Raw genomic sequence first — 26,322 nt, forward strand, 5'->3', positions numbered from 1 at the left:
GCACACACGCGTGCCCACACACCCAGCCATCAGTCACAGGGGAAATCTCCCAGGCTGTCCATTGTCCCAGGAATTCTTAGTGTTCTGGTCTAGCGCTGTTGAGAGTGTCACTCACCAACCGGTGCCCGTTGGCACCCTGGGTGTTCCTGGTTTGTGAAACAGGGAGTAAACATTTTTAGTAATTTGACACCTCTGTGACACTGAAGTTGATGTTCATTCTTCTAATACTTCCTCTTCATTGTATTATACTCGGATACATTGGCCGTTTATTTTTATTTTTTTATTTTCTTATCTACAGTCCAAAACTTAGTGAACAGCAGCCTGGCCGGCCCTTCACAGAGGGCGGTGAGAAGCCAGTCTGGACAGACACATACGGAAAGCACTCCATCCTTTGCTAAGGTTTATTCGGAGTGCGAGAGAGGGTCACACAAAATTGTCAAACAGCACTGTGAACAAAATGATGTAGAATAATGTCATCAGGAAGTCATAGACGGCCCAGTGCCACATGAGTGGCTGGGATAACACTTGCCAGAGATTTCTGCTGGACAGAGTCTCAAGGTGGCCGTCAGAGGAAGAGTCTTCCTTAAGCAGGTAGATTTGTTTGGCCTTCCCTTGCATCCTGGGCCTCCTGTCAGAGTCGTCTCTGTCCCTTCTCACTGCAGCCTGCCGGGTTAATCTCCTGGTGAGCCTGGGCCTGCAGAATGAAGCCGGATGGGGTTATATGTCAGACGGCAACAGACACACACTAAATATCTTGCTCCATTATCCCAGACGGGGCTTTGATGTTAGCGTAGAACACGTCCGATTACACGGGACGTTATGTCATGTGTCAAATCAGTGTTGGGGCTCCATCCCGACACTTTAATTAGTGCCAGGGAAGTGGGGGTGGGGGGAAGTATATTATTTTTCAGTTTCAAGGCAAGGGCCCTAACTCCTGTCGAGAACTGTTGGGTTATGCACTAGCGTGAAAGCAGCCTGCTCTTTACAGATGCAACCTGTACACACCACTAGGGTAATGGCCGTGTGTCATCTAACTAAAGGAGCTTGAGCCAGGAGGCAGAAAGCTTTGTGAAACTCTAACCAATAGGAGCAACTGGTGTGAGCGAGCCACACTGAGTGTTCTCCTCTTCAGTGACATCAGTGTTTACTGTCTTCTTTGAAGATCTGTCTGGCGTTGAAAGGTGGCTTCTGACACTTGTGTGTGTCTCATGGGCACATCAGTTGCTGCAGTGAGACCGTACCTGTATTTTATTGTAGTAAATGATGCTACATGAATGAGTAGGCATGGGGGTGAAGGGAGAGGACACAGGCTTCTAAGAGCTCTCAGTTGCTTGGAGCTCCGACTTCACATTGTATTTTGCTTGTCGTCTGTTGGTTGATGCCAGTACTTCTCAGTTCTGTAGCTTGAGTTCAATGCTACCCTGTACCCAGAAAAGTGTCCAGGCATGACTGATAGCCCTTGGGCATTTGTGAATGTGGCCCCGAGTAATGAGAAACCTTCACTTTACTCTCTGCACCCCGAAGAAGGTCATCCAACTTAATGCCGAGTGAAGTCTCGGAGCGTCAATAAGCCGCATTCATTTTGACATCTAGACTCTGTGTAATTAAGACCTGGGGTCTGGCGCTTGCTTTATCAGTGTGTGTCAATTCTCATTTCCATAGACTTTGGTTTTTCCCACATCTCTGCAGAGCCAATGCCCCCATCCTCAAATGCTATTAACAATGAAAGGGCTGAGGATAGAGTTACCGCCCATCTTGTCTCTAATCCCTGCTTAACATTTCCCTTAAAAAGGAACATTGCTCCATTCGGAAATTAAACGCTCTGTGTTTAGATGTTCTTTATGGCAGGAGAAAAGAGGTAGATTTTCCATTGCTTTCTTCTGAGTTTGGAAAACATCCGATTCCATGCCCTTTATTCAGCTGTGAAGCAGAAGCTGCAGCGTGACCACAGGGTGGCTTTGTCATTTCTTTTATACACCCCGCTTGGTGCTGTGTGCCGCAGACCCAGGCTGGCCTCCCCAGGTGTGATAATAATGTGTGTATGCAGGCCGAAGACTGCCGGCCTAACTGGATTCTAGAGGAAGGTGGTGACTTCTAGGGCTGGTGGCCACTGTCCTTTTACCCTCTGAACTGTCTCCTGGACAACAGCATTTGGGATCCAACCATTTGAATGCTTCTTCTCTGACTGGATACCTTGTACCCATTAGCCAGAGAATTGACCTGGGTTCAATTCCCAGCACCCACACAGTGGCTAACAACCGTCTGGAACTCCAGTTCCAGGGGATCCAAAGCCCTCTTCTCCAAGGGCACCAGGCATGCAGGTGGTTTGTTTCTCCAGCTGGAATGAGAAAACCCATATCCAGGAGATGTTAGAGCAGCTTCACAAGACCATCTATGCACTCAGTTCTGTGACCAGGGAATAAAGAGTGTGGCGTCTGTGGATCTTCATTTTCTCATCTAAAAGAACTGCTCGTCATAAAACTTAAGAGTAGGGAGACAAGCCTAATAAGAGGCTCAGAGAAAGATCCGGGAGTGAAGGAAGACATCAAGAAAGCATTCACAGGGTGGCACGGTGGCACATACATGTTGTTCCACTCCGTTTAGAAAACTATAAATGGAGGACTGTTTGAGATCAGGAGTTCCAGACCAGCCTGGACAATGTAGTGAGACCCTTCCTCCTCCTCCCCCCACAAAAAAATTGAAGTTGAGGGTTGCTTTCAAGGAAGCTACTGTTCTATCTGTGTCCAGCACTACCCTTGAGAGAACTGCTACCCCTTTCTGGTCCTCTGATAGTTTATCTTAGACATAAGTAATAGATAATTACATTGCTCACTTTGGGGTTGCTGCAGTGAGTTAGTGAAATAATTCTTATAACATACTTAACACAGTGGTTGACGTTGACGCTCGAGTCACGTTGCCTATGAGTTCTGCTCTCACTACTGATGCTCTATTAGTTATCAAGAAGCCATCCTGTCCTGAATGAGACAGACTCAGTCTACCAAGGACTCCTTGGTAGCTACCCTCAGTCCCAGAGTTCCTAAGAAGTTTTAAAAGCAGCCAAGAATCTAGGCTAGTACCTCTCTACCTCAGTTTACCTAAGAATGGTCTCTGAGGGCTTCAAGTGATGCTCTCTCTGGTTCCTGAGCAGAAATGTCGGCTGAGTTCTACTGAATCCAGCTGTGAGGTGCTTGAAAAGCTCATTAGGTGATTCCATTGTCAAGCACCACCGACCTGGTAGAACGACCCGTTGAGTTTGATGTTGAAAAAAAAAAAGTGTTTATCGACCCTGATATCACTAGTGGTAGTATTGTTTACATTTCCTTAAAACTAAAGCGTGGGTGCTGGCGGTGTGTGGCTCTGAGTGGCAGGGTGCCTGGCTAGTGTATACAGAGTTCTAGGTTCAACCTTCAGTACTGAAATCACAATTATTAACTAACGTGTGGAGAGAAACTTGTATAAATTAGATATAAATAAGCGCTAAGTTAAAAATTACATCTTTATGGTAAATACTTAAATGAGGCTTGAGAAGTGTCCTAGAACAAGTATGTTTATAAGTATACCTCATAATGCACATAGCCATTAAGTTGGTTGGGTAAGGAAGTGGAGATGATCAGGGAGGAACTGGGGGAGAGGAAACCATGATCAAAATATATTGTATGAAAAATTTTAATTAAATCTTTGAGTGCAAGTAAAAATTCTGAGTTAAGAACAGAATTGTTCTTTTCTCTCTCCCCTTCCTCCTCCTCCTTTTCTCTCTTCTCTCCTCTCTCTCTCTCTCTCTCTCTCTCTCTCTCTCTCTCTCTCTCTCTCTCTCTCTTCTATCCTCCTTCTCCCTCCCCCCTCTCTTACTTTTTTGAGACAGGGTCTCACTCTGTAGCTCTAGCTGTCCTGGAACTCACTTTGTAGACCAGGCTGATCTCGAACTCACAGAGATCAACCTGCTTCTGCCTCCCAAGTGCTGGGATTAAAGGTGTGCGCCACCAAGCCTGGCTTCTAGTAACTTATCTTCAACCTAGATTTTAAAAGATGTCATTCCATATTTACTCAAAACTGTAATTTTATTTACCCGGTAAATATCAACACAGTTGACAATAATAGTATCTCACCTTTCCCTTATGCTCTACCACTGGCAAAGCTTTCAGGCACCACTGGCAAAGCACTTTAAGTGGGCTTCCTAAGACCCCAGGGAAGCTGGACTTTTGCCCTCTTGGCACAGGTAGGGAAATTGTGACCCAAAAAAGTGAGTTAAGTTGCTGTGCTATTACACACAGTTCCATCACAGACGTACAGGACGGGAGCCAGACTGTCTGAATTGGGGGCACTTTTATTTTCCCCTCTCCTGCTAACTTGTCCATGCTGTCTGCTGTGCCTCCACATTAAATTATAAAAGCCCTTAAGGGTGCTTCTTGGACAGAGGAAACCTACCCAACAGCCTCCCCTGGAGTGTCTTCTATTTGTGACCAGCTTGAGTCTTTCCTCGGGCCTTGGCCATCGTCATCCTGGTTATCCGTCAGTCCTGACCCTGCTTACTGAAATCCCTCCAATAGCTGCCTGGCTTGCTGTGCAGAAATCCACAGGCCTGCTCTGCTTGACCCATGCCTCCCATCCCCTGCTGCTCTGTTCTTGCTCATCAGGCCCCTGGCAGCTGCATCTGCTCCGGATTCCTCGGCAAGGCCAGGCCCTTGACCCTTCCTGCCTGGGCAGCACTGTGTTCTGCAACAAAACATGATTTCTCTTCACTTTGCCAAGAAAACCTATCTTCACATACTGCAAGCCCAGCTTCCTCGTTGGTCGAGACCTCTCTTTGCCCTTCCATGTCGCCAACAGATCTTGCCTTAGTTGCTCTTGTTCTGATTTGGATTTGTTGGGGTGGGGGTGGGGCTGTCAGTTCAATCCCAAAGCATCACCTCCCTATTTTTTTTTTCTAACACTCTAGTCTTAGTGCTTAGCACATAGTAACTGCTCACTGTGTATTGACTCAATGAGAACATGAATAAGTGGATGGGTAGCTTATTCATATTCTGCTGAGGGCTGGTACAGTTTTACCGTCTGTACCTGTTGCAAGCCAGAAGGTATGAATACCTGCACGAACTTCAAGGTTGTTCAGAGCTTCTCTGACTATATCATTTTGAAGTTGCTGCTTACACTGAATGCTCTTAAGATGTGTTTGCGCTTTTGACTGTATGTGCATATGCGAATGTGAGTGCAGATGCCTGAAGAGTCCACAAGAGGGCGTCTGACTCCCTGAAGCTCGAGTTACAGATGGTTCTGAGCCACCCTACCTGGTTCCTGGGAACCTAAACTCTGGTCCTCTGTAAGAGCATTTCATGTTCTTGGCCACTGGGCCAGCCCCGGTATGGTTATGCGGGACGGGGAATATGACATTGGAAGTGGCTTCCAAGCCAGGGAGGGCACGGCTTAGCTAACCCAGGAGTAGAATGCCCGGAGCCCAGCCTGGTCTCCTTTTCCCTGCTTCCCCAGAAGTCCCTTCTGATGACAGTTTCAGAATCACAGAATCTAGTAGATAAATAACACAGTACCAGAAACCAGAAATCCGTGTTGTCTTCCCAATGAGGCCAGTTTTAGGTAAATCGCTCCCACTAGCTTAAATTCAGTTTCTTTACCATGAAGTTGGGCATGATACTTCATACCACACTTAAGCCATTGGGTCATTTTGTGGATAATTATAAGGTAGACATGAAGATATTTTGAACGGGTCGAAGTCCTTCTCATTACTCCTTGAACTTGTGTTCCATGGATATGATTCGGTCTCCTGAAGGATTTTTAAGTGAAAGAAGATGCACTGATTTCCATAGGTAAAGACTTCCCGAAGTCAAACAAGTCAGGATCAAATGCATTTTTCTTTGGTGTCAAGGAACTAGGTGGATGGGCAGACGGCAACAGTGGTTTATACCAGATCTCTGCCTGCCTGCGGATCAGGATGTTGTTTGGAGCTTACCCGGTCACCTGTTTGTCTAGCAGTTCCAGTTGGTAGGTCATATAACATCTGGAAGCCGAGATTGGGCCCTGTGTGTGAGTTGCAGGGTGTTGGGAGGGTAGAGGTGGAGCGGTGGTCATGATGGTGGGTGGATCGGAGTGGAGTAGAGAGACTTAACAACGGACGGCATCAGCACCATTTGGGAGGAAGTTGTCAGGGAAGGCTGCCCAGAAGAGCATGGGAGTGAGGAAAGTGAGCTGAGTCAAGTCAGGCGGAGGGCAGGTCTAGGGAGGCAGCGGGCGCTTCCTCCTCTCCTGGGTAGGAAGAGTGCTCAGTAGAGGACTCTGATTGCCCAGAGGCTGTCTGGGTACAGCCGAAAAGGTGGCTTTCCCCCCTTTCCCAGGAGCTGAAGTGACTCCCACAAGCTCAGCGTTAAAGGGGAGGACAGCACTGGGGGTGCGGTGGGAACAGAATAAAGGGGACCTAACTACAGTCGAGGATGTTGGCTTTGGTTAGTTTATAAAAACTACCCGGATTGATGGAGCCTCTGGATATAGAATGTGTGGACGCTAATTGCCCCTAAATTACAGTGGATTCCATTGAAACAGGAGTTCTCAACACACCAGCTCGGCCCTCCTCCCTGCCTCTTTCCCTCCCACACAATGCTAAAATCAATGTGTCATTGTGACTGGGAGGAAAGGTTTTGGATTTGTTTCCCACTTCCCTCCAAGATCTCTTGTTTGCAAAATACAGGAGGGTCTGGGCTACTAATCTAATTCCAGTTTTATTTCAAATTAAAAGAAAAACAAAATAACAAAAAAACCAAAGGTATTCTAGGGACTGGCTTCTCTAGAAGGCTGGTCCAAGCCTCTAGCCCCGGCTTGGTTTCTCCACCACACCAATGACTCTAATTAGTGGTTCTCAAAGTTGATTGTACCTCTGAACCCTGTTAAATCGGAGCCCACCCCAGAGCCTCCTCAGAATAGGTCTGAAAGAGGGAGCCCCAATCTGCATTTCTAATGAGTAATCCGGTAACCTTGCTGCTTCTAGTCCCAGGCTTGACCACAAGGGCTTTGCTTTGAAAACCACGGAGAAACGAGGAAAATGTGAAGGAAAAGTAAGGAACCTAGCCTTAGGAAAGGAGTGTGAATCCTAAAATCCTAAAGCTGTGTCTCCTTGGGGAGTGAGGCAGACCAAGACATGATTTCTGAAATCAGCTGTGTGTGTATTCTCTAGGCTCTCAGCAGGCACATGGCTGTCATGGGATCAACACTGATCTTGCTAGAGATCAGAAGATAGAAAGGAGTTTGGAATGCAACAGCCTGCCTGTGGCCTTGAAGTCCCCTCCCTTATCTGCTGATAGTTATTGTCAAGGGTTTTTCCCACAGTTCTCACACCTCCAGTCTGCTGTATATTTCTTTTGCCTCGAGGCCACTAAGAGGTGTCCATGCCATCCCATTTTTATTGACGGTCACTTCTGTGCAAGGCTGAGTAACTCCTAGGCTGCTTTTGGTAATGTTTCCAACACTTTTCAAAACACTGGACAAAGTGCGTCAACGGATTTGGGGTTTTAGTTCTGGCCTTGCCTCTGGCTTACTGTGCAGTTGTGAGAAAAACATTACAACCCCTGGGTAAGATTTTACTCATCAATTAGAGGAGAGAGTTAGTCTAGCTGGCTTAGTGGTTATTCCCTTTGGGGGAAAATGAAGATAAAATATATGGACCTCTTCCCAGAAAAAAATACACAGATACACATAGATGCAGAATGTTGCCTCCAGCTTTTACACTGCCTAAATAATAATAATGATGATGATGATGATAATAATGATAATAATAATAACAATAATGTAGCAGTAATAAGCAATAGCAATAGCTAGTTTTCCTCAGGTGCCAACTATGTACCAGGCACCCTATTGCCATACCCTGGCCACAATGCACCATAAAGCTGCTGATGCCTATCACAGTGTGAGAAACCGTGGCAGGAATTCCACTCAGGTCACCGAGCTGGTAAGCAACAGAATGTGGGTGGAGGTAGCCTGTACTCTTCTGCAGGTGATCAATTGAAGTTTGGGTGTTTATGACTCTGGGTTATAAGTGGAGTCTACTCTGGGTGATATTTCAAGTTCTGAAGTTTAGAAGTCACAGATTTTGTGGGTTTTTTTTTTGTTGTTGTTTTGTTTTGCCTCAAGCACCTAACAAACACCAGTAAAATGATCCACAGTGTCCTTAAGGCTTTGATGTATTGAAGGTGGTCACAAAATTTAAAATTTAAAGTATACTCGGGAATCCAACTGAGAAAAGCACCTCCTCTTTTGTATGTGTCTTAAAAATGAATGCTTTCTTATCATAGTTTCTGACCAGTGGTAGCTTCAAGGCTGGAGAAACAGCGATCTCTGCCTCGGCAGGTCAGTAATGTGACGAGATAAAGGGCAGCCCGCTAATGAAAACCACTCTGCCTCCTGCCAGCAAAGGAGTTTTCTTAGTGCATTTCAAGTCCTCTAACACCTCTTCCCAGATCAATGGCTTTTCATAAATGCACCGGGAGATCTTTGAACCACTAATGCTTCAGGGGCTGTTTAGGTTTGGAGTCAAACTGTTTAATATAACTCTCCTCCAAGTCTGGTTCTATTGAAAGGTCTCGGGCAATGTCTTAAAAAGCAGAACTGCCATGGCCAAGTGACGTCCCCTGCCTTGGCCTCCTGTTTATATAAGCAAATTGGACCAGGCTGATTACATTCAGCATGGGGGGAGGAGGAATGGAATGGCATGTGGGTCATGGTAAGGAGTTGAGTGAAAAGGATTCAGATTAAAGGTGTCTTTTGATTGGAGTGTACAAAGTCCTTTGCCAAGGAAGAGAGGGAAGGCTTTGATTGGCTTCGTCAACAGAGAAGTCAGCAACAGATGATGCACTTCAATAAAACTGCGTGGTGCCAGAGAAGGGTGGGCCAAACTCCCAAGTGTTCTTGGGAAAATGAGTGCCATTTAATTTCAATAGTAGCTTCAGCATGTAAGCCGATTCAGGGAGGATCTCTTACAGAAAGCGGATTGTGAGCAGCAAGAGATGTCCTATGAAAGGGCAACCTTTCTTCTGCCTGAAGCTGCTCCCATCCTAGTTTCCACTGAGCCTGTGGTTGGGAATAATAGAGAGAAAACAACAGTCGGCATCTCCTAGTGTGCCCTGTGCAGGCCTGTGCTCTGTGCTTTCGCCCATCTGCTGTTATCACCTCCACCATCAGATGCAAAAACAGTCTCAGCACAGACGACCAAGTTGGCCAATATCACACTTCTCTGGGATGGTACCCACAGTTATCTCCTCCTCTTGCCTACCAAGCCACGTGTGTCCACCCATGTGGACATGATCCGCTGGCATCTCTATAGTTAGCTCATTGACCCCTAGAGATCTGTGGCTTTGCTGTTCACACATAATGTCCCCTTTATTTAGACTTCTCGTTTATGGAGCAGATGGTCTTTTCAGCTTGCTTCTCACCATGGTATGGAGCACAGTAGACAGTTCTGCCTTTTTTGTTTGTTTGTTTTTTGTTTAAGGGGTGCTATGGGGAGAGGCAGGGGTTAAACCTAGTGTTTCATACATGCTGAATAATTTTCTCTTATTCTTGAAAAGTCAGTTTAAAAGCAGCGATGTGGCTTGATTTTTAACATTTATTTTTAATGTGCGTATTTTGCCTGTATGTATGTATGTATGTATGTATGTATGTATGTATGTGTGTACTATGTTTGTTATACCCCTGGAAGCCAGAAGAGGGCACTAGGACTTTTGGAACTAGAGTTACAGGTAGTTGTAAGCTGCCATGGCCAAGCTGGGGCTGGGAACTAAACTAGGTCCTCTGAAAGAACAGCAAGTGCTCTTAACCACTGAGCCCTCTTTCCAGCCCCTTGATTTTTTTAACTACAATTATTATCATTATTATTTTGTTCATATAAGCTCGCTGAATAAACTCCTGTCTTAGTCAACAAAATTAAAGATTAAAAAGAAGAAACAACTGTTAGTATTGTGGCATGTAGTCCTCTGCTTTTTTGCCTGTGTGCATACACACATTAATAAAACATGTTGTTTTGTAGCTTGATATTTTTGCTAGCCCTACACAGTGCACATCTTTCTCGTCCAAAGCTGTAGAATTTCTGTAGTTTATGTATCGAAGTCCCACATAATGTTCTTCTAAGTAGTTGTGTTATCCTCTACTCCATCTGCAGTTGACGATCTTGGTACCTTTTCCATGCTCGTCTCTACACAGATGTAGCAGGCATCTCTGTACTTAGAACTTGATGCTCATCTTTCTGTCCCTGTTTTTGACTCGGCTCTTTGGAAAGTTAAGGCCATTTGTTTGAATAATGGTTTTAGAAGTGACAGGACATGGCTTTTGTCTACTTCATGGTGCCTCAAATTGCAACATTCAGATTTTAATGTAAAAATTGATTGGAGGTGTTTGAGTCAGAACGGCAGAGATTCACAAGTCTTTTTTTTTTTTAAATTTATCCCATCAAAATATTCTAAAACCCCTGCCCCGGGTGGTGGTGATGCTCGCCTTTAACCCCAGCACTCTGGTAGCAGAGGCAGGTGGATCTTGGAGTTTGAGGCCAGCCTGGACTCTGTACCAGGGAATTAACACACCAGGGAGCATGAAGTTATTTCTGTAAATGTCCTGACTGTGGAACTGCTGTCTATCAGTCATCCTGGAGTAAAAACTTACTGAGTGCCAGCAAGAGAACAGAGAGGGTACTGACTGGATTTCCAGGGATTGAGGTGAAAGCCATCTTTAGGCTCGTGGGGATCAGATGGTTTGGACAGAGATATCCTAGGACCAAGCCAGGTACACAAGTAGAATCTGAGAGAATTCAGGGTGATTATAGCGAGTGATATGGTAAATCACCAGGAGTCCTATTTATTAGTTTCCATCAGCCAAATGAAGCAATTTTTAGATTTACATTTAGATTTTTTTTTTATTTGACGAGCTATCACCATGGTGATGGAATTGAGAAGCCTTTTCTTGACAACATTTCTGTGAAACCATTTGTTTAATTATTTGCATACTGTGACTCTGGGAGGCCCCCCTAGACGTCTGTGCTTCTCCCTCTACCAAGGGGTGCTTGATTTCAGCCCCTCTTGCATTCTGCACGGCAGAGGCATCCAGGTCTCCCTCCATATGCCAGGGCTCTTCCAGCAATGGGCTGAGACTCTGCGGCTTCCCACAATCCATCCCAGAAAAGGAACTCGCGAGTGAAAAAGATCAGAGAAAGGAAAGAGTGTGAAAGAACGCGCCTTCTGTTCTCCGGGTACGGTTCTGAGTGTAGCTTGTCTACACCCGGCTGATTTAGTCTCGTCTACACAAGCTCTCACAAAGATGGGGCTGTTAGAATATCTGAGATGGTCAGTCAAAAATTACCTTCCAAGGTGATCCAGGAACTGGGGGGGGTGGGGCGCAAGTTGCCCTTTTGTTGTGGTTGTGGTGGTTCTAGAAGTATTTGTGAATTCACCCTTCCACATACACTTTCCTTAAAGTAGTAATTTCAAGATTCCAAATAGATTCAAGATAGTTTTAAAAAAAAAAAACCCAAAAATCTTAATTCTCCAGTGTTCTAGAACCTTACATAGAAGAGTCCCTTCTACTTCTTAGCCAAAAAGAACAGGTTATTTCTGGAAACTTCCAATGCTCCATCCTGATCTACACTTCTGTTTGGACTTCAGTGATGTAGCAGCTCCAATGAGCAGTGCCCTAATGCATTGTCATTGGGTCTCAAAATCTGGCCTCCACGTCATGAGGCTTAGATGTGTCTGGAGACTTTAGGAGTCAAATCTTTGTCCAGTCAGTGGCTCTGGGCGGATACTGCAATTACATGGGCTGGAGCAGCTTCAAGCCAAGTCTCTGTCTTGGATTTATACCTCTCCGTCCTGTCTCTGCCTTATTTTCTCTCTTCCCCTCATTACTTTTCTTTATCACCTTCTTTAAAGGGGTTGGTTTGTTTCTGGTAGTTCACAGTTTGCTCTGGAGAAAATGGTACGCGCAGGACACGAAGCCCAGGCTGTTTGTCACACTCCATTCCTGCCAACAATCATTGCTGCTCACACGTCTGTGTTCATCCCATATTTTGATGAACTAGCTGTGTCCTGTACACTGTTGCTCTTCGGGAACCAGGGATGCCACGGGATTCAAAGTAGGATCCTGAACTAGTCAACCTTGAGTCTCAAAGACATTTTGACAGCTTCCAGCAAATAAAAAACACATATCCAGCTCACTGCCTGTTAAGAGGCTTTTGATTGACAGCTCTCTGTTTTAACGTTAGAGAATTTGTATCCATCCACACACAACATGGGGGCAGCATACCATATTAGAAGACACAGCGTCCCTGCTAAATGCCAGTTCTGTTGTTGACTGGACAAGTCACGTGGATGATGCCCGATGAACGCTGTTATCATGCGCATTTCCAGTGCCCATCCCCACTCCAAGGGGGAGAATGACCATACTCATATTGGCCCATTGCTAAATACTTCTGTTGTGTTCATGTTCTTTACCACACCCCAATCCTTGGATTAAGTTACTGGCTCAGGGATCTGCCAAGTGGAGAAATGTTTGTTCTTTGCTTCTTCATAATACCCTTTTCTAATGGAACAAAGCAGGGCTGTAAACTGGGGTGGGTGTCACTTAGATGCTGAAGCATAGAGCACACTCTCATTTTTTTTATTGGCTTGGCTCTTGTTCGCCTTGGGAAAGGTATCACGGCAATTCCTGCAGGACCCTGACATCTCCGTACCCTGTGTCTTCTTGCATTTTCCTGCTATCCCAAACCCATCCTATCCAGTAATGGGCTTGTAGACGGAGAAATTGAGGTTGAGTTTCATTGAGCTTTTGCTTTTTCACTGTGTTCAGCAGTAAGAACATTTTCGTGCAAGACAAATAGAAGAAATATATAGTGGACATAAACTCAGTCTGCAAGCGTCAGTCTCCAGGAAAGGTGGCTTAGTTTATAAAAATGTTTCCCTCGCGTCCACTTTCCACAAAAACCAAACTGCAGACATTTCCAACTTCAGTCCCCCTTCCTTCTTTCCCAGGGGGGTGTATATGAGTTTCCAGGTGTTTGAGCGTTGCTCAGCAGAATGGAGGCAGAGAAGATGTAGTTCAGAGGTGTACTGTCTAGTTTTATATCAACTTGACACCAGCTAGAGTCATCTGAAAGAATGGAACCTCAGTTGGGAAAATTGGCTCCGTAAGATCTGGATGGAGTGCATTTTCTTAGTTAGTGGTTGACTGAGGAAGGTCCAGCCCATTGTCAGTGGTGCTGTCCCTGTAAGAAAGCAGGCTGAGCAAGCCATGAGGAGCAAGCCAGTGAGCAGCAGTCTTCCATGGCCTCTGCATCAGCTCCTGCCTCCAGGTTCCCGCTTTGTTTGAGTTCCTGCCGTGACGTCAGTAATGAGCAGTGCTGTGGAAGCATAAGCCAGATAAACCCTTCCCTCTCCAAGCTGTTTGGTCATGGTGTTTCACCGCAGCAATAGCAACCCTAACTAAGACAGAAATTGGTACCAAGATTGTGGGGTATGTCTGTCTGTGACAGACGTGACCGTGTGTTTTAGGAAGGACTTTGGAACTTTGGGCTGCAAAATTTGTTGAGTGTTCAGAGCTCAATGAGCCTTTCTGTGGGAGCGTGGATGATGTTGAAAGCAACGAGGACGATGGAGGTCTGGTTTGTGAAATTTTCAGAGAGAACTTGGAAGGTCCCTTAATGACTCTATCAGGACCATTTGCTGCTATTTGGAGTTAAGATTCTGTGATTCTGCTTAGCTGAGGCTTAAGAATCATCTGTGATTAACAAGATACCAGAAACACTGAAATAAAACCTTTGCCTTACTGGGACAATTGATGCTGGTTCACTGGAGCTGAAAAATTGGCAGGATTAAGAGACCGGCATCCTTGAGGTGAAATCTTTGGGGAAGCATTGCCTTAGGGTCAGCACGCAGGGGACTATGTTCCAGAGGCCACCAAGGTTGTACTTCGTGCTGGTGGCCAGACTTGGTGGCGTAAGAATCATGCAGGTGGTGCTGGCTTTGGAGGCCTGAGGTGGTGATGGAGAGCAGCTGAGGCTCGGCCCTGTGCGGCAGCACTGGAGACCCTGAGCAGAGGTCAGGAGAGGCTCTCTTGGGAAGACTGGAGCCAGTTGTGGCAGAAGACCTCAGCATTTTGAAGATGCCGGTACCAAAGGAGGACTGCCAAGAACAGCAGCAGGTGTGGAGTAGAGCCTGGAAGACCAGCTTGGGTGCCAAAAAACAGCAGCAGGTGTGGAGTAGAGCCTAGAAGGCCAGCTTGGGTGTGTCGCAGAGGCTGGAGGAGCCCAGATCGTGAGTGGATCCCACGCATTAGACAGTGAAGTGTTTACACTGTTGGAGTTTGGTTTTGCTGTGTTCAGACTGTGTCTGTGCCCTGGTCCTCCCTTGTGAAGAAAGCAAGTGTTTATTTTTGATTTTACAGGAGACTGGAACTTTTAGATTTTAAAAGAGAATGAATATTTTAAAGGAGCTGACTTTTTAAGTGAGTTTTTAAAGACTGTGGGACTTTTAAATTTTGAATATTTATATTGTGATGTTTATATTAATGTGTGATTCTGGGGGTGAGCAAGAAAGGAAAGGTTATGGTGATGTGTGGTGTTTGTGAGGTTGACAAGAGGTCAGTTGTGCTGTCTAGGTTTATGTCAACTTGACACAAGCTAGAGTCATCTGAAAGGAGGGACCCTCAATGGAGAAAATGCCTCCGTACGATCTGGCTGTAGGCATTTTCTTAGTGATTGATAGAGGCTGTGGTTCAACTCACTGTGGGTGGTGACACCTCTGGACTGGATGCTATAAGAATAAGCAGGCTGAGTAAGCCAGAGCCTTGATGGCCTCTGCGCCTGCTCCTGCCTCCAGGTTCCGGCCCTGTTTGGGTTCCTGCCATGGCTTTTCAAAATGGGCTGTGATGTGTAAACCAAATTTACCTTTTCCTCCCCACGTTGCTTTGGTCATGGTGTTTCATCGCAGCAACAGAAATCCTAAGAGGTAAATGACTTGTGGGTGTGCTTCCTCAATGGCTTCTTCCCCTTAGCTCCTGAAGGCACAAGCAATCATCCTTCCGCTTACTTCAGAGGTGCTGGGAGAGGCTGAAGACAATTTTGAGCCAGGCAGCTTATTGCCACCATGACATCACTGCTCATTCCATGCTTCTCTACCAGGACAGAGAGCCAAGGCAGATTTGAGAGGCTTTTCTGCCTTGAGTGGCCCCGACTAGTAGAGGGACTGTGTCTCCTCAGACCTCAGCTTCTGTCTGTCATCCATTGGTCTGACCTGCCCCCAATCCTGTGTCCGTCACAGGGAGCTAAGAATGGGGTCTCTGTACAAGCTCATCCATGTCTCTGATGCCTTCACTACCTCTCTTGTCTTTCCCCGAGGTGGAGGAATCTTTGGAAGGATCAGGATCCTAATTCTGGTGGATCCAGTAAACCTTGGGTACACTTGGGTTCAGAGCAGCACTGTCTGGTAAAACTTTCTGCGGTGATGGGCCTGTTGTCCATGTTCTTTTCCCATCCTTGCAGCCAAAGCCACCTGAGTGATGAGACCAGGGTCCTTGGGATATGCTTCACTTTCATTCACTTAGATTTGAATAGCCACGTGTAGTTAGACGCCACCGTATCAGACAACATAGGTCTAGATTTTTAAAACTGAAAAAACAATCCATCCTCAAAGCAAAGGTGGACTGGATCCTGTCTTCCCAGGCAGTGTGCCTTTTTAAGAGTGAGTTTTGTGAAACATGTCAGTTAACACTTCAAAGTACTACATACATAAACATATTGAAAAGGTGGTATTTTGCCACTCAAACCACTGAGTAACTCAAAACCCTGAATGTTGCCTAATCTGCTGAGGCACCTCTAATGGACCACAGGCATCCTGGCGACTTGGTAAACAATTGCTCTATTTCTGCCTAACATCTAGTGTGGTGTGTTGAGATAGAGACTTACATGGAAAAATCATCACTTCAAAGAGGTGGTGACTTGCTTTAAGGGATTCAGTGTCTGCCAGGATGGTCCAAGACCAGGTCTGCCACATTGTATTGAGAATTCATCCCTAGTACTCCACTGCCTCCTGGAGCATTCTAACCATGCTGCTAGACTGTTACATCTGCCCTGGAAATGATTATCTCCTGGAGAAAGGGCCACACCTCTTGCTCCAGCCATGTGTGTGGCAGGACATCCACTAGTCAGCAGGGGGGATGACAAGCCCCGCCTGCCTTTGTAAGATGGAAGTAGAGACCCCAGGCGAGACTAGTTTCCACACCCACTACCCTCCCTGGTTCTTCCATCTCCTTTCTCATACCCCAAAGTAGCAGCGGTTGGTCCCTACCCTCCTGGCTCATGGTTTTAGAGATGCTAGCTAGGGGTGTTCTGACTAAGGGAAAGACTCCACTCCTTAACTCTCTCTAACTTCTAGCCTAAAGGAGGACGCTCAGTATTTAAATTAAATTAATTCAAGCTGCTGTAACAAATGGACTTAATATAATACATAGAGACTCAAACTGATTGAGGTTGAGTTTTCTCTCATTTAAAAACCAAAATAGCCTTTCCTACTGGGTTAACGCTTTGCCTCCAAGTAAGAAGGAAGAGACCAGAATCCTGTCAGCAAGTCATGATTACGCGTAGAGATTATGAGCCCCAGTACCTTCAGGGGACCTCCAGAGTCAATGCTGGGCTCCTGTGCAAACAAAGGGAAATTGTACACAGGCTAGAATCTTACAGTTTTTTCACCCATCTGTTTGATTGGATTCAGGTATAGGAGCATGCCTCGTCGCAAGGAAGGCTGGGAAATGTAGTCTAGTTTTGGAACCAGGAAGAGGAAATGACCATGTTTAAGGGTTAGCCAGGCTTTGCCACTCATCCAAACTAACAAGTGGCAGGTTTTTGTTATAAGAGGCCAGATGGTAAAATGAAATATTTTAAGCTTTGTAAGCCACACCATCTCTATGTTACTCACTCACTTCTGTGACTGCATCATGACTACAGGATGGCTCGGCTGTTCTGATAAAGCTTGATTTCATAGACAGACAATGGCCTATTATGGCCCCCAGAACCATAGTGGATCAGCTACAGTTGTAGTCCAGGGAAAATGCTTTCCCAGCAAGACGCAAAACAAGAATAGTTGAGATTATTTGCAAAGGACTACAAAAAGTGTCAGTGTTTCCTGGAGCAGAACAGGAGGTAATGGGTGCCCGTGGGTTAAGGGGGCAGAAGAGGGGCCTGAGAGAACATTTCATTAGGACATTGTCTATAAAAGAGATGCTTCCAGCTGTGTTTCAAAGGAAAATAATGGGAGTCCCCCCCCAAAAAAAAGTTGTTTATTAAAAAGTATAAGTTTCAAATGTCACACTCAGTATCTTTGGGATGAGACCAAAGAATGTGTATTTTCAGCGTGATTCTCTACTGATTAAGCAGGCGGTATGGGTAGTATGTAATCCGTGAACTAAAAAGCCGTTAGTGTCCCTGACCCTGGCATGAGCATGTGGAGAACATAAAGTAATACACAGCGTGTGCATGAAGCTACTCATCTGGGGAAGCCAAACTTTCCTTCAAAGAAACTACCAAGACTCGAGAATGACAGTGGTCTCACAGGTTTCTCTAATTTCTTTCTTCTTTCTCTCTCTCTCTCTCTCTCTCTCTCTCTCTCTCTCTCTCTCTCTCTTTCTTTTTTTAATTTACTTGGGGCTCTCTGGTTTTGTGGTGATTGTGCTCTGGGATAGTAGACTATGTGAGTCATAGGAAAGTGTCAAAACTTCCAAGTCACACGCCTTAAATCCCAGCACTTGGGAGGCAGAGACCGGTGGATTTCTGTGAGTTTTCGGATAGCCTGGTCTACACAGTGCATTCTGATACAGCCAAGGTTACTTAGAGAGATCCTGTCTCAAACAAACAGACAAACACACACACACACACACACACACACACACACACGCACACACACACCTCAAAACCAAGCTGTGACCCAGCAAGCACTGGGGCTTCTGTCTGCTCCTTTAACACTTACTTCCCTCTCCAGCAGTGCCAGGCGGTCACTGTCCCCCAGGCTCGGGAAAGCGACTTCGTGGGTTCTCGTCGAATGAACTATCCCTGCTGGAAGACTGGATTCTTAATTCCTAAAGTGACTCTTGTCCCTTATCCCTCTGTCAGGATGCAGCTAAAATCTCTCCCTCTGTCTTCTGAAATATTTAGAGCTGCTATCCTGGCTTCCCTCCTGTTGCCTAGCAACCTGCATGAGGGAGGCTGATTGGCCAGGAGAGTCAGGGAGTGACTCCCTCAATACTGGTCGCCAATGCAGGGTCCTAAGAGCACCCCAGCAGGGGGGTGTAAAACACACATTGTGAGTGACCTTGAGAAGGTCACCTCTGGTGTGCCTAGAGAAAGCAGTCACATATGCCAGTCCATCTGTTCATGGCCCAAAGATGTAGTGGAAACAGAAAAAAAAAAAAGAAAGAAAGAAAGAAAGAAAGAAAGAAAGAAAGAAAGAAAGAAAGAAAGAAAGAAAGAAAGAAAGATAGAGAGAGAGAGAGAGAGAGAGAGAGAGAGAAATCCACCTTCAAGACCCTTACTTTCCTCTAGAAATAGCCAATTGCCTACCTTCAGAATTGGTAGGAAGATTTGAGTCTCTGAGCAGAGAAATGCAAAACATTGATGAGTGAATAGCAAATCAATATGTGTATTTCTGTAGTTCACCACATAACCCAGAGATAAGGGAGAAGAAAACTGAAAAAAAAAAAATCCCCTGAGATTTCTTTTATGGTAAATGATGGAGTTTTGTGTTCAAGTCTGATTTCTGAGCATGGAAATTTGCCCTTAAATGACCAAATCTGCTCATTTCTTAAGTCCCCATCTCCGGTGAGTCCTGGCAGCGTGCTTGGGAATATGGAATGCCTAAGCCAAGTCCTGTCTTTGACTCAACAGCCAGGCAATGTCCTGGCTCAGGATATGGTCTGGCAACTAAAAAAAAAAAAAAAAAAAAAAAAAAAAAAAAAAAAAAAAAAAACTCGTTTTCTTAGCAAGGCAGCCTTGATTTTTTATTGTGCATTCCAGAAGCCTTCAGGTGAGTTTGGGAAGGATGTAGAAAACTCAGGTTGGAGGGGCTTGCACAAGCCTTGGTTCACTCCCCAGATGCAGATGTGGGCTGCCCAATGGCCTCAGACCTTAGGAGATTCACCTTGGGAAAATTGTGAGTAATGGATATCCCCTTGGCTAGGAATCCCAGCTCCATATGTACTGAGGTCTGAGAGCTTGCCTCTCTATAAGCTTCTCGGTGTTTCTGGTGCAGATGTGTAAGTGATTCAGGTCACATTGGGGCAGGAGGATAGATAGGAAGTATCGGGGAGGGTCGGGATCAGAATTGCCTCTTTTTGATTTTCAGCAGCCATGATCTTGCTCAGCAATAGACTCTAGTGGTCCTGGTAGCTCAGATTCAAAGCGCCTTTCCCTGGTTCACTACAATTTTCTTCCTGCTAAAGCCCATTTCCCTTTCTGTGCGTCTCAGTGGCTCTGGATTAGTGCTCCAACTCCCACGCTTGAGCACATTCTGGAATTAGGTTTTTGTTTGTTTCTACAGGCAGAATAAATTTATTGATAAACACAAAATTCGTACACATAAACCTCCTCTTGGGTCTTATTCTTGGTATTTTTTGGTCCCCCTTCCCAGAGTTACTGCTGCAGCACACACCTTCAGGATCATCCATTTCTCCAGGACATGCTTGTTTCCATCATCATACACACGGGTACCCGGGAAGTAAGAGGCTGGCTGCAGAGTGGGTACAGTGTGCTTCTCTGCCCAACTCTGCCCAGCTCTGCTCATCCAGGGGCTGCCATGAATGCTGTAAACCCTGCCCAAGCTGCCCAAGGGACTGGTTTCTTGGTTTATTTTGGTGACAGCTGCCAGCATTTTCATGTCGCTACCTGGCTTTGTCTATTCCATACCTTTGCTTTTCTTGCTTGGACCCCCAGTGCCCAATGTGAGTCAAGTCACTTGCAAAGGAATGGAAGGAAATGTTACCCAGAGAGTGCAAAATGGAAGCTGGATGGGGAGTCGATTTTCCGGAACCGCAAGTAAAACACAGAGCATCCCAGTTGGCCAATACCAGTGGAAAGACTGTAGCGTGTGTCTAATTAAAGACTGCCTGTCTATGAGGTAAAATTGCCTTTCGTCTTCCCATGGATCAATGATTTGAGGCACAGATCCATACAACTTTTAAAGGAATCTTGCAACACAAGTCACATAGACAGTACTAATTCCCTTGAACTGCATCATTATTGCCATTATCAACCGCATCTCTTGGCAGTGCAGAGAAAAAAACCAGAGCCCCCACGTGCATGCTAGGCAAGCCTTTGCCATTCAGCTACACCCAGAGTCTACAGGAAATATCTAGAGATGTTTCCACCAAGAAAACTTTGGTTTTCGATGATAATTTACATCACAAGAGGCAACACAGCATCAATCTTACAGATAAACAGAGCTACCTTCAAACTACATAACTACACTAGCTTTGCATCAGACCCATCACTCATGTTCTGTGGAAGAAAACCGATGCAACAAGAAAGAATATTCATAGAACGTTTACTATATTGTCACTGTTGTTGTAAATGCTTTACATAAATTTTTAGTTGAAAAAAAAATCACCCGAAGCCTATGATGTATAAAGTACGATCTCTTTCATTTCACAAATGACTAGGGTGCAGAGAAATCAGGTCCTGTGACTGAGAACATACTCCTTCCTGCTGTGCATCGGTCCCCTACTTTATGGCGGATTAGGTGACCGATTTCTATAAGAGCTTGGTGGAGTAGCCAGTGTCCAGTAGATGACCATTGCGGCTACTGCATATTTAATGGACGGGTCCATCCCAAATGGAGTGATTTCTCAACTTGTAGGGATAGAGTGCTGATGAAAATTACGGTTTTAGTTAGCAGCTTTTGCTAAGCGTGCACACGCAGTGCCCCTATCCTAACAGGGCTCCCTGGATCTGTTAAATTCACCCCAGCGTCAGCAGCGTGAACCCTTGCTTGCATCCATCCCACTTGTTAGCCTTGCTTTGATTTCTGGGCCAGGAATGTTGCATTCCTGCACATATCTGGGCTTCTGGATCAGCCCGTGCTGATATGGATGCGGGGGGGGGGGGGGGGGGGACTGTTTGTTGCTCTGGACCCCCAAGACCTTGTTAGACCACCTTTGCCTGCTGACTGCCTATTTTTCTTACTAATCATTCAGCGAGGGACTTAGGGATTTGTCCTGGTGCCTCAGAACTAGATAGACAGATCTGCATAGAGTACCAGCCGCTCCAGATCTGGGGTTATAGTTCCTGACTTGCTGGCTTCTAGGGTGTGCTGATGGGGCTTGTGAGGTAGATGAAGGAGTCTTGACAGAGAGAGAGGGGTCAAAAGAAAGGCAGAAGAAAAAAACTAAGAGAAAGAAAAAAATAATCTAGAGAGAAATGTCCTTCGTAGATAGAAACTGTTTTGAACTGGGAAATTCTTTGGGGGAATATGTTACAATGTCTTTCTTTTCTTTTCTTTCTTTCTTTTTCTTTCTCTTTCTTTTTTCTTTCTTTCTCTCTTTCTTTCTCTTTCCTTTCTTTCTTTCCTTCCTTCCTCCCTCCCTTTCTCCCCTTCCTTCCTTCCTTCCTTCCTTCCTTCCTTCCTTCCTTCCTTCCTTCCTTCCTTCCTCTGTCTGTCTATCTATCTATCTATCTATCTATCTATCTATCTATCTATCTATCTATCTATCTATCTATCTATCTATCTTGTTGGAAAGTTCCTGAGATGAATTCCACAGAGTTACACAGCTATGCATTTGAGGTCATTCCTGGATGAGAACATCAGAAACTTCTCTAACATGTCCCTACTTGCATGAAACCTGTGCATTTTGTGACACTGTTTTGAGGGGACTCCATTATTGACTGACTTTGGGAGCTCAGAATCCCAGCACCCCTGGGCAGGGACTCACAGCTATCAATATGCACAACTGTACTCTTGCTAGATGCAGGGTCATCAGAGAGCATGCCCTAAGCCTGACCGTGTAAGTGCATGTATGTCCTGACCATGAGAGCAACCTCCCAGGGGAGAGCAGAGATTAGAACAGAGATAACGGGACAAGGGACAGACAGACCAAGCGTGCCCTATTTTGTTCTTTACTCATACGCAGAAAGGTCACACGAGGCCCAGGACATCAGCTTGTAGAAGCTGCCGCTCTTTTACGTGGCCTGTGCTTTTCGCTTTGTTTTCGTACGGATGGGGAGCCCTTGCCCAGCCTTGGCCTTTTCCTCACCACAGAAGCTTTGCTGTGTTGCCAACCGAGTCACCGCCACCATCTGAGGTTGTCTCTCGTGCTCCTACAAAAGGCAGCCACCCACTTTTTCTGCCCTGCTCCTCCCCCCTGTCTGAGGCCCTCTGTGCAGAGTTTTAGGAGCCCCTGGAAGCAAGCATGTCTGCCTGTGGGAAGAGGCTAGCTTCAGGTGCGGTCTGTTGGGGATTCAGCTAAAGGAAACTCCAGCTTGTTACCATTGTCGTTCGTTAGCTTTTTCCTGGCGATACTTTTTCCCTCTTCTCTCTCACCATCTTTCCCCCACCAATACTTTTAGTTTCTTGACTCTCATCAAATTTATATTAAATCTCTACTCCAAGTACCTAGATCCAAACTCTGGGTTCAGAAAATTTGCTAAGTCTAGGAAGAGAGGAGAGAAGTATGAGGAGAAGGAGGGAGAGAGAATGGGCAGGCCGGCGGGAGGCGGGGTAGGGGATGTCACAGAATATCATGGCGAGCCACGCTTCCAGAAACGTTACCTCCTTGAGTCATTTAGTCCTTGAGTATCATGTTCTGCGGATCTCGGTCAGTCTATGACTGTGTCATAAAGTTTGATTATCAAGATTAAAGGCATAACTGTGTCTCCTTCTCTCTTTCCCTCTCCCTGCTCTCTCCTTCCCTCCCTCCCTCCTTCCTTTCTTCCTTCAACAAAAACGTTCTGTGTAATCCAAGCCCCACTAGCAGGCAGGAGACGTCTTAGATTTCCTCTGGTGTTTGGACTTTTTTCCTCTTTTCCCTCATGCACGGACTCTGATGTTTGTGGAGAGCTGGGCTACCCTGTGAACTACACAGGCTGCCTTCTTGTCCTGGAGCCCACAGTCTAAGGGGCATCAATCAAGGAAGCTGGTAGGTATAGGAGACACGGGGGGCCGGGGGGTGCCAAGAGAAAATAGAAGGGGGAAGTGTGTCAGGGGTGGAGGTGTGTGTGGCTTTGTATTTGGGGATCCAGGAAGGTCTCCCTAAAGAGAGAAGGTTTGAACGGAGATCTGCACAAGAGGGAGTTCTGCTCCAGGTAGATCCACGTAGGATCCACCCCAGGCTCTGACTGCCCCAGCCTTCTATTCAGCTAGGCTTGAATTCCACAGAAATGTTTACCCCAAAACGGGTGTGAGAGGCAGAGGTCAAGAGAGCCGCTGAGAGTGGAGTGACCCAGTCCTGGGCACAAGTCAGCCTTTAATGAGAGTCCAGGTAACCCTTTGAAAGCTGAAACCTGTGGTCAGGTCTCCCCCAGCAGAAAGTCTCGGGTTTCAGTCTTAATTATGGAACCTAGGAGCTGGCCCAGCCTCCATCCTGTTCAGCTGGGCTTCAGCTTTCCTGGGAAGAGGCCTTCCTGTCTCCAGTCCTGCAGGCCCCAGGGTACTTACCTCAAGCAGATACTGGCTGCCTGTCAGTCAGTGCTCACCATGGCACTGAGTCACCAGCTCACAAGGTGGGTAGGAGGGAGAGGTGCTGGACAGTGTGGAAGCAAGACTGGCCCTGAGGGTTGCCAGCTCAGAGCTGCAGGCTGCCGCTCCAATTATGATGTCACAGAAAGATGGGCCAGCTCTCAAGGCCAGTGGCTATGAGCAGGCCTTTCCTCTCCTTGTCCTCACAGAATTGGTGAAACTCAAGGCAGGGCAGTAGGGTCTCAGAGAGAATGCCAGCAGAGGCCCCCTGGTAGCAGCTCCCAGTTTGGCACTGGATGTCTGTGGTCTTAATCATCTCCAAACCTTTTATTCAATGCATATAGCAAAGGCTGGCATTCCCTTCGACTACGTGCTTGGGATCAGAAATGGTCTAGGCTGTGGAATGTTCCAGGCTTTGGAATAGTTGCATATCCATAATGAGATGTCTTGAGATTGAGGCTGGTGTAAACATAAAGTTGGTTCATCTGTTTCATGTAGTTCTTATGCATAGACTAAAAGCAACAGTACTTGCCTGTGACATGGGGTATGTATATGGAATGTTCCACTTGTGGCCAGATGTGAGTGCTCTTAAAGGCTATGCTTTAGAAAATCTTGGATTTTAGGTTTTTTGGAGTAGGGAATTGCCAATCTGTAGTACTATTCCTTTTCTTTTTATTTATTTATTATTATTATTTTTTAATGAGACTTCAAGACTATCAGGCAGTGGTCAGAATCCATCCTGCATTGACTTAAGAATCTGTGTACGTCACAATTTGGTCTTACCAAATTGTGTGGTATGGGGTATGTGTATGTGGTGTGTGGTATATGTGGTGTGTGTGTGTGTGTGTGTGTGTGTGTGTGTGTGTGTGTGTGTGTGTATGTTTTCCTTTGATTCCAGTAAATGTTAACAATTCCTTCCTAGACTCTCGGGGTATAGGCTGTGTGGGCAGGCCTTCACTTTTACATGTCACCCACCTGAGGTGCAAGAAAGGACCCATGGCCAGGCAGTGGTGGTGCATGCCTTTAATCCCAGCACTCGGGAGGCAGAGGCAGGCGGATCTCTGTGAGTTCGAGGCCAGCCTGGTCTACAAAGTGAGTTCCACGAAAGGCGCAAAGCTACACAGAGAAACCCTGTCTCGAAAAACCAAAAAAGAAAGGACCCGTGATCTCATACATGAGTCTTAGTGACCCTTCCTCTGGTTTCGGGATCCAGGCATGTGAGAAGAAGCCCCACACCCTGGCAGCACACCGGTCAGATTGACCAAGGGTCCTGACACTGATCCCAGGACTTCCCTATTTTCTCCGAGGTGGCCTCTTCCCAAGGACAGGGCTGAAGTTAGTGGCCACCAGTGAGTGAAATCCTGGGAAGGAGACATTAGACAGGAGCAACACGGGCCAGGAGACCCCTTGCCTTTTTACTTCCAAATCACAAAGCCATGAAAGTCCTTGTCCCGTTTCACCATTGAGGAGGTGCCTCCCCTCACTCCCTCCAAAGCGACTCCCACCAATAATAAGCGAGGTTGTTCGTATTCACAACTGATAATAAAATACTCCAAGGTATTAGAAATGCAAAGTGACAGCAAAGCTGGCTCCTATCTTCTGACACCTAATTTGAAGAAAGGAGCATTTATAACATCATCCTGTTTGAACATGCTTCACAGAGGGAAAACCTGAAACTTTTATCAAAGCAGGAGTGTGTTTTCTTTATTCCACAACACAGGCAGTGCCCGCTTTTGTACCGGCGAAACCAGCTGTGGCCCGTCCGCAGGCAGCAGCCACATGCAGGTAGCTTTTAAAGTGTGATGGGGGGTTTCTCTTCCCTTTGACCTGATGTCCATAAGTAAAGATTTTAGGACACGGAAAACCTTGAGCACTGACAGAGGGGCCCTCCCCCCAGGCAAATGACTGTCTTGAGTATGCTTGCTGATGCATTCCTCAGCCTCGCCTCCTCAGGGGTCCCCAGGGCATCCCAAAAAATCTGACCTGGCTCTTTGTACATATCTTTTCTCCATAAATCACTCCCCACTCCAGGTTCCTTGAGCTTTAGAGGACTCAAGCTATCTTTGTAGAAAGGTGTGACCTGGCCCAGAAGGTGAAGGACGAGAGACGTAGTAACAGGCCTTCCTAGGATCTGCAGGCAGTGGAGGTATGACTGGCTGCCTCACTAAATAAAATGTTCTGAGTTCAGCTTCTCTGCAAGCCCAAGAGAAGAAGCCTGGGAGCAGATGCACCTAGAACTTCATGGTGCCCACAATTTTGGGAGAAACAGTTTGGAGCTGAACTTGGTGATGCCATTTTTGAGATGCCGGAGCCAGAGCCAGGCTGGGACTCAGAAATCAACCAGGGTCCCAGAGCCAACCTGAACTGGACTCTGTAGTGGGTTTGGTTACAGCTTTGGCCCATGTGAACTTGGAGGCTTCCGAGGGGCCTAGCTTCCCGGAGCCTGTTTCTTTTTCTGGAAATAATTAGAGTCACATTTCTCATCTCCTGGGTTCCTGGGAGAAGCAAACGACACAGACTGTGTGCAGGCACTTCCTACACTCCAAGGTGCTCTAAAAATAAAAGGCATTATCCTCTAATGAAGATGAATCTCGGTTCACAAATTCAGTTTTACGGACTCAGGGATGAATTTCTGTCC

At 46.1% G+C, this 26,322-nt stretch overlaps 1 protein-coding gene and 1 long non-coding RNA gene across 2 annotated transcripts in view; one reads left to right on the forward strand and one right to left on the reverse strand.

The window, feature by feature from the left end:
- Slit3 (slit guidance ligand 3) overlaps positions 1-26,322 on the forward strand; it is a 595,100-nt gene that overhangs the window by 243,620 nt on the left and 325,158 nt on the right. The window lies entirely within an intron of this gene.
- LOC121831761 (uncharacterized) lies at positions 266-24,263 on the reverse strand. Its single transcript, XR_006075320.2, has 2 exons — positions 23,664-24,263; positions 266-694 (listed from the first exon to the last, which is right to left on the reverse strand). It is a non-coding gene; the product is annotated as an uncharacterized LOC121831761 (long non-coding RNA).

Source organism: Peromyscus maniculatus, chromosome 8 (assembly GCF_049852395.1).
Source record: "Peromyscus maniculatus bairdii isolate BWxNUB_F1_BW_parent chromosome 8, HU_Pman_BW_mat_3.1, whole genome shotgun sequence".
NCBI lineage: Eukaryota > Metazoa > Chordata > Mammalia > Rodentia > Cricetidae > Peromyscus > Peromyscus maniculatus.